This window comes from Scyliorhinus canicula, chromosome 8 (assembly GCF_902713615.1).
Source record: "Scyliorhinus canicula chromosome 8, sScyCan1.1, whole genome shotgun sequence".
NCBI classification, from domain to species: Eukaryota; Metazoa; Chordata; class Chondrichthyes; order Carcharhiniformes; family Scyliorhinidae; genus Scyliorhinus; species Scyliorhinus canicula.
Genome location: NC_052153.1, coordinates 150,516,647 through 150,525,071, shown reverse-complemented (window position 1 = coordinate 150,525,071; position 8,425 = coordinate 150,516,647).

Genomic DNA, 8,425 nt, shown 5'->3' with positions numbered 1-8,425 from the left:
GGCCTTAACTTCAGTGAAGTACTTTGAGAGGTTGCTCATGAAGCGCATCACCTCCATACTCCCAGAACGCTGAGATCCACTACAATTCGCGTACCGCCGCCACCAGTCCACAGCAGACGCTATCTCCCTGGCCCCACACTCATCCCTAGAGCATCTCAACAATAAAGACTCCTGCATCAGACTCCTATTTATTGACTACAGTTCCGCCTTCAACACCATGATCCCAGCCAAGCTCATATCAAAGCTCCAAAACCAAGTACTTGGCACCTCAATCTGCATCTGAATGTTCGACTTTCTGACCCACAGACCACAATCAGTAAGAATGAACAACAACACCTCCTCCACGATAGTCCTCAATGCCGGGGCCCCGCAAGGCTGCGTACTTAGCCTCCTACTGTATTCCCTCTACACACAGGACTACGTGGCAAAATATGGTTCCAACTCCATCTACAAGTTTGCTGACGATACGACCATAGTGGGCCGGATCTCGAATAACGATGAGTCGGAATACAGGAGGGAGATTGAGAACCTAGTGGAGTGGTGTAGCAACAACAATCTATCCTCAGTGCAGCAAAACTAAAGAGCTGGTCATTGACTTCAGGAAGCAAAGTACTGTACACACCCCTGTCAGCATCAATGGGGCCGAGGTGGAGATGGTTAGCAGCTTCAAATTCCTAGGGGTGAACATCTCCAAGAATCTGTCCTGGTCCACCCATGTCGACGCGACCACCAAGAAAGCATAACAGCGCCTATACTTCCTCAGGAAACTGAGGAAATTTGGCATGTCCACATTAACTCTTACCGACTTTTACAGATGCACCATAGAAAGCATCCTATCTAGCTGCAAAACAGCCTGGTATGGCAACTGCTCGGCCCAAGACCGCAAGAAACTTCAGAGAGTCGTGAACACAGCCCAGCCCATCACACAAACCTACTTCCCATCCATTGACTCCATCTACACCTCCCGCTGCTGGGGGAAAGCGGGCAGCATAATCAAAGACCCCTCCCACCTGGCTTACTCACTCTTCCAACTTCTTCCATCGGGCAGGAGATTCAAAAGTCTGAGAACACGCACGGACAGACTCAAAAACAGCTTCTCCCCTGTTGTTACCAGACTCCTAAACGACCCTCTTATGGACTGACCTCATTAACACTAGACCCCTATATGCTTCACCCAATGCCGGTGTTATGTAGTTACAATGTGCACCTTGTGTTGCCCTATTATGGGCGGGACTCTCTGACCCCGCGTCGGGTCGGAGAATCCCCGTGGGGCGGTGCAAAGGGGGGGGGGTGCCAGTGAGGGGACCGGGGGCGAGGTGAGGGGACCGGGCAGGGTGGGGTTGGGGGTGCCGGTGAGGAGACCGGGGGTGCTGATGAGGGGGCCGGTGGTGCCGGGGAGGGGACAGGGGGGTGGCATGGGGGGTGCCGGGGAGGGGAACGGTGATGTCAGTGAGGGGACCGGGGATGCTGGTGAGGGGACCGGGGTTTCCGGTAAGGGGACCAGGAGGGGGGTGGGTGGGTTGCCGGTGAGTGGACCGGGGGTTGCCGGTGAGGGGACCAGGGTGATGGGGTGGGGGGTGCCAGTGAGGGGACCGGGAATGCGGATAAAGGGACCGGTGGTGCCGGGGAGGGGAAGGGGGGTGGCGTGGGGGGTGCCGGTGAGGGGACCGGGGGGTGTTTTGGTTGGGATGACCGGGGGTGCCGGTGAGGGAACCTGGGGAGGGGGGGGGGGGGGGAGGGGGGATAGGGTGGGTGGGGGGACAGGGGGTGCCGGTGAGGGAACCTGGGGAGGGGGGGGGGGTGCTGGTGGGGGACCGGTGGTGCCAGGGAGAGGGGTTGGGGGTTGGGGGGGTGCCAAGGGTGGGGACCGGGGGGGGGTGGGGGGCTGCCGGGGAGAGGACTGCTGGTGAGGGGATCGGGGGGTGTTTTGGTTGGGATGACCGGGGGTGCCGGTGAGGGAACCTGGGGAGGGGGGGGAGGGGGGATAGGGTGGGTGGGGGACAGGGGGTGCCGGTGGGGGACTGGTGGTGCCAGGGAGAGGGGTTGGGGGTTGGGGGGGTGCCAAGGGTGGGGACCGGGGGGGGGGGGGGGTGGGGGGGCTGCCGGGGAGAGGACCGCTGGTGAGGGGACCTGGAGCAGGGACGTGCCAGGGAGGGGGCGGAGGCTGCCTCAGAGGAACGTGCCGCAGAGGGGCAGGTGGCAGCCGCGCAGGCTGGAGGGCCGGTTGCCCGACAGGTCGATGAGGAGGAGGAGGAGGAGGTGATGGTGGTTCCACAGTGACGGAGGCGCCCGATGAAGCCCCATGTGTACCGGCGCCGCACATCGTACCAGGACCCCACGGACCGGGCATGCAGCAGGAGATTCAGGATGAGGCTGGAAACCGTCACCCATATCTGCCACCTGATGGAAGATCTGGCACTGCGTGGGACTGGGGCGTGGATACCCTATCCCTGTGGCCGTCAAGGTGACACGGGGTAATTCCAGTCGCCAAGTGGGGACCTCTCCGGCATCTCCCAGGGTCGGTGCACCGGTGCATCTGGGCAGTGACGGACACCCTGTACAATATCGCAGACCGCTACATCCAGTTCCCTGTGGACTGTGACCATCAGAATGCCCGGGCAGCAGGCTTCGCTGCCGTGGCCAGGATACCCATGGTCCAGGGGGCAATCGATGGGGTGCATGTCGCCCTGCGGCCACCAGTGGATAACAGGACCGTGTTCATGAACAGGAAGGGCTCCTACTCCATGAACTTGCAGGTGGTCTGCGACCACCGGATGAGGATCATGCATGCCTGCGCCCGATACCCAGGCAGTGTGTACGACTCGTTCATATTGGCACAATCGTTCATCCCAGGCATGTTTGAGAGCAACCCCCCCCCCCCCCCCCCCCCCCCCCCGGCTGAGGGGCTGGTTGCTGGGCGACAGGGGTTACCCGTTGCGGCCGTGGCTGATGACACCTATACGGAGGTCACAGAGTGACGCGGAGAACAGCTACAATGATGCCCATGCAGCAACCAGGGGTGTGATAGAGAGGTGCTTTGGGCTGCTGAAGATGCGCTTTAGGTGCCTGGACCGCTCTCGAGGGGCCTCCAGTACCTGTCGGATATGGTCGGCCACATCGTTGTGGTCTGCTGCATCCTCCACAATATAGCCCAGCAGAGGGGCGATGTGCTGAAGGCAGAGGGGGGGGGAGGGGGAGCAACATGACAAAGGGCAGGCCTCCCCTGATGAGGATGTAGGTGAGGGGGCAACGTGTGGGACAGATGGGCTGCACAGGGACGACAGGCTCCCCACCGATACCGGCTGGGCCAACGGGCACGGGAGGATTTGGCAGTCGCACGGTTCACAGACTGGAGGGGGGGGATTCTTTGACCATGGGCACGGACAGCACAGTATGGCACCACGCCACCACCTTTACCCCACCCACCACCCCGCACACCACCAACCACCCCCACCTTGCCCACCACCAACCACACTCACCCCGCCCACCACCAATCACCCGCACCCCGCCCACCACCAATCACCCGCACCCCGCCCACCACCCTCACCCCGCCCACCAATCACCCGCACCCCGCCCACCACCAACCACACTCACCCCGCCCACCACCCTCACCCGCCCACCTCCAATCACCCGCACACCGCCCACCACCCTCACCCGCCCACCACCAATCACCCGCACCCCGCCCACCACCAATCACCCACACCCCGCCCACCACCCTCACCCGCCCACCTCCAATCACCCGCACCCCGCCCACCACCAATCACCCACACCCCGCCCACCACCCTCACCCGCCCACCTCCAATCACCCGCACCCCGCCCACCACCAATCACCCGCACCCCGCCCACCACCAACCACCCTCACCCCGCCCACCAATCACCCGCTCCCCACCCACCACCAACCACCCGCATGCACACCAACCCTCCATTTCACATCCACCTGCGGCGCAAAGGACAGGGGTCACACGCTCTCCAGTGGAAGCAAGTCTATTGCATGGCGTGGAGGATGATGACAACCTGCTCTGTGATGAACTCCGGGCTCTACATCATTAGGGAGTGTCTGACTCATGGCCACAGTAACACCCTCCACCTGGGTAGTTCCTGCATGTGGCCTGGACACTGCGGCGCACGGGCCCGTCGTCTGCCCGGGGACGGGGTGACGAAGGCGATGCGAGGCTTTGGGGGGCGCATGCCACACTCACCTGAGCTCGACCTCCTATCACACACACTGGCACTGACATCACACTCCACCCCCACAGGCATTAGACAGAGTACAGAGGCAGCTTCTGTAGGTGTGAAAATGATTTTAATTACGAACAGTTCATACACCAGCCCTAGCCCCCATAACTAATCTGTGCCCTGCACCCATGACAACTTACTCTGTGTCTGATTTTCTGGACTTATGGGCCCTATGACTACATCTTGGGGGTTCCCCAGATGGTACAGCAGAACTGGAGCTGTACTCCTGTGATTCCTGCCCTGTGACAAGGGTCTCCTTTGTCGTGCGTTTCCTGGGACGGCCCAGCCGGGATGGGCCAGGCTGCGCCTCGGGTGGTGTGCTGCCAGCCTGTTCTGCCTGTTGCCCACCATATGTTCCTGGGAGGGAAGCGGGGGGGGGGAGTCAGAGGTGTCGTGGTGTTCCGGGACCTCCCCTGCGGGCGGACCCGGAACGGGCTCCAGCATCTCCTCCTCCCTTGAGGTGCCCGATGGACCCCGGGCCTCTCCATGGGTCGGAGATGCGAACGGACCGGCCATCCGACGCCCCCACGACACCTGGCGCTGCCAGTCCTGGAGGCCCGCCCTGGTATCAAAAAGGGACTGTAAGTTTTCAGCCATGGAGCTCAGGAAGTTGGCCATCCCTGTCTGTGTCTGGGCGACGCCGGACAGCACCTGGGCAATGGTACCAACGCCCTCAGCCATGGCCTGTTGACACTGGGCCACTGCCTGCAGAGACTGGGCCACTGCCTGCTCAGACTGGGCCACGGTGTTGAGCGCCTCTGCCATCTGCAGCTTGCTCTGGCTCATGGCTTCCTGTGAGATGTCCTGGGCCATGGACGCCGCCTGCACGGATAGCCCCAGGCCTCGCATCCTGCTCCCCATGTCTGACACCGTCGCACCCATTGCTTCCATCGTGGACTCCACCCGTGTGGTTTCGGCCTGGATGGCACGCATGACCGGCACCACTCCCAGCTCCTGCACGTGGGTGGACTCCTCCACCTGCGTCTGCAGCTGTTGCAAGCCGGCCGTCACCCCCTCTACTTGTCCCAGGGTCCCTGACTGCATCGGGTCTATGGGTGGGTGTGGAAACTCCAGGAACGTGGGACCAGTCTGGGCGGAAGCTGGTTGCTCAGGCTGGTCTGCCTTCCGACTGTACGGCCCCTCGGCTGCTCCTACCTCCACCTGTTGCAAGACAGCTGTGTTGTGCGCACCAGTGAGTGTACCAGAAGCCTCATCGCTTAAGTGCCCAACCGAGGTGGTGTCTCTGCGATGGTGGAGGCTATTGGAGATAGCAGTGGCCTTCCGTGGATGTCCACATCGGACCCAAAGTCTGGAGTCCCCTGGGGTGGTGAGTTCTGTCCATCCGTCTGTCTTTGTGTGTCCTGGGTGGATGTGTCCTGTCTCCCGGTGTCCTGGTGGATGTGTCCTGTGTCTCTGTGTTCTGGGGGATGTGTCCTGTGTATCGGTGTCCTGGGTGGATGTGTCCTGTGTCTCTGTGTTCTGGGGGACGTGTCCTGTGTATCGGTGTCCTCGGTTGATGTGTCCTGTGTCTCGGTGTCCTGGGTGGATGTGTCCTGTGTATCGGTGTCCTGGTGGATGTGTCCTGTGTCTCGGTGTCCTGGTGGATGTGTCCTGTGTATCGGTGTCCTGGGTGGATGTGTCCTGTGTATCGGTGTCCTGGGTGGATGTGTCCTGTGTCTCTGTGTTCTGGGGGATGTGTCCTGTGTATCGGTGTCCTGGGTGGATGTGTCCTGTCTATCGGTGTCCTGGTGGATGTGTCCTGTGTCTCGGTGTCCTGGGTGGATGTGTCCTGTGTATCGGTGTCCTGGGTGGATGTGTCCTGTCTATCGGTGTCCTGGTGGATGTGTCCTGTGTCTCGGTGTCCTGGGTGGATGTGTCCTGCGTATCGGTGTCCTGGTGGATGTGTCCTGTGTATCGGTGTCCTGGGTGGATGTGTCCTGGGTGGATGTGTCCTGTGTCTCGGTGTCCTGGGTGGATGTGTCCTGTGTCTCGGTGTCCTGGGTGGATGTGTCCTGTGTCTGGGTCTCCTGGGTGGATGTGTCCTGTGTATCGGTGTCCTGGGTGGATGTGTCCTGTGTATCGGTGTCTTGGGTTGATGTGTCCTGTGTCAGTATCCTGGGTGGATGTGTCCTGTGTATCGGTGTCCTGGGTGGGTGTGTCCTGTGTATCAGTGTCCTGGGTGGATGTGTCCTGTGTCAGTGTCCTGGGTGGATGTGTCCTGTCTCACGGTGTCATGGGTGGGTGTGTCCTGTGTATCGGTGTCCTGGGTGGATGTGTCCTGTGTCTCGGTGTCCTGGGTGGATGTGTCCTGTGTATCGGTGTCCTGGGTGGATGTGTCCTGGGTGGATGTGTCCTGTGTATCGGTGTCCTGGTGGATGTGTCCTGTGTATCGGTGTCCTGGGTGGATGTGTCCTGTGTCAGTGTCCTGGGTGGATGTGTCCTGTGTCTCGGTGTCCTGGGTGGATGTGTCCTGTGTATCGGTGTCCTGGTGGATGTGTCCTGTGTATCGGTGTCTTGGGTTGATGTGTCCTGTGTATCGGTGTCCTGGGTGGATGTGTCCTGTGTCAGTATCCTGGGTGGATGTGTCCTGTGTATCGGTGTCCTGGGTGGATGTGTCCTGTGTATCGATGTCCTGGGTGGGTGTGTCCTGTGTATCGGTGTCCTGGGTGGATGTGTCCTGTGTCTCGGTGTCCTGGGTGGATGTGTCCTGTGTATCGGTGTCCTGGTGGATGTGTCCTGTGTATCGATGTCCTGGGTGGGTGTGTCCTGTGTATCGGTGTCCTGGTGGATGTGTCCTGTGTATCGGTGTCCTGGGTGGATGTGTCCTGGGTGGATGTGTCCTGTGTCTCGGTGTCCTGGGTGGATGTGTCCTGTGCCAGTGTCCTGGGTGGATGTGTCCTGTGTCTGGGTGTCCTGGGTGGATGTGTCCTGTGTATCGGTGTCCTGGGTGGATGTGTCCTGTGTCTGTGTCCTGGGTGGATGTGTCCTGTGTCTCGGTGTCCTGGGTGGATGTGGCCTGTGTCTCTGTGTCCTGGGTGTGTGTGTCCTGTGTCTCCTGGTGTCCTGGGTGGATGTGTCCTGTGTCTCTGTGTTCTGGGGGATGTGTCCTGTGTATCGGTGTCCTGGGTGGATGTGTCCTGTGTCTCTGTGTTCTGGGGGATGTGTCCTGTGTATCGGTGTCCTCGGTTGATGTGTCCTGTGTCTCGGTGTCCTGGGTGGATGTGTCCTGTGTATCGGTGTCCTGGTGGATGTGTCCTGTGTCTCGGTGTCCTGGGTGGATGTGTCCTGTGTATCGGTGTCCTGGGTGGATGTGTCCTGTGTATCGGTGTCCTGGGTGGATGTGTCCTGTGTCTCTGTGTTCTGGGGGATGTGTCCTGTGTATCGGTGTCCTGGGTGGATGTGTCCTGTCTATCGGTGTCCTGGTGGATGTGTCCTGTGTCTCGGTGTCCTGGGTGGATGTGTCCTGCGTATCGGTGTCCTGGGTGGATGTGTCCTGTCTATCGGTGTCCTGGTGGATGTGTCCTGTGTCTCGGTGTCCTGGGTGGATGTGTCCTGCGTATCGGTGTCCTGGTGGATGTGTCCTGTGTATCGGTGTCCTGGGTGGATGTGTCCTGGGTGGATGTGTCCTGTGTCTCGGTGTCCTGGGTGGATGTGTCCTGTGTCTTGGTGTCCTGGGTGGATGTGTCCTGTGTCTGGGTCTCCTGGGTGGATGTGTCCTGTGTATCGGTGTCCTGGGTGGATGTGTCCTGTGTATCGGTGTCTTGGGTTGATGTGTCCTGTGTCAGTATCCTGGGTGGATGTGTCCTGTGTATCGGTGTCCTGGGTGGGTGTGTCCTGTGTATCAGTGTCCTGGGTGGATGTGTCCTGTGTCAGTGTCCTGGGTGGATGTGTCCTGTCTCACGGTGTCATGGGTGGGTGTGTCCTGTGTATCGGTGTCCTGGGTGGATGTGTCCTGTGTCTCGGTGTCCTGGGTGGATGTGTCCTGTGTATCGGTGTCCTGGGTGGATGTGTCCTGGGTGGATGTGTCCTGTGTATCGGTGTCCTGGGTGGATGTGTCCTGTGTATCGGTGTCCTGGGTGGATGTGTCCTGTGTCAGTGTCCTGGGTGGATGTGTCCTGTGTCTCGGTGTCCTGGGTGGATGTGTCCTGTGTATCGGTGTCCTGGTGGATGTGTCCTGTGTATCGGTGTC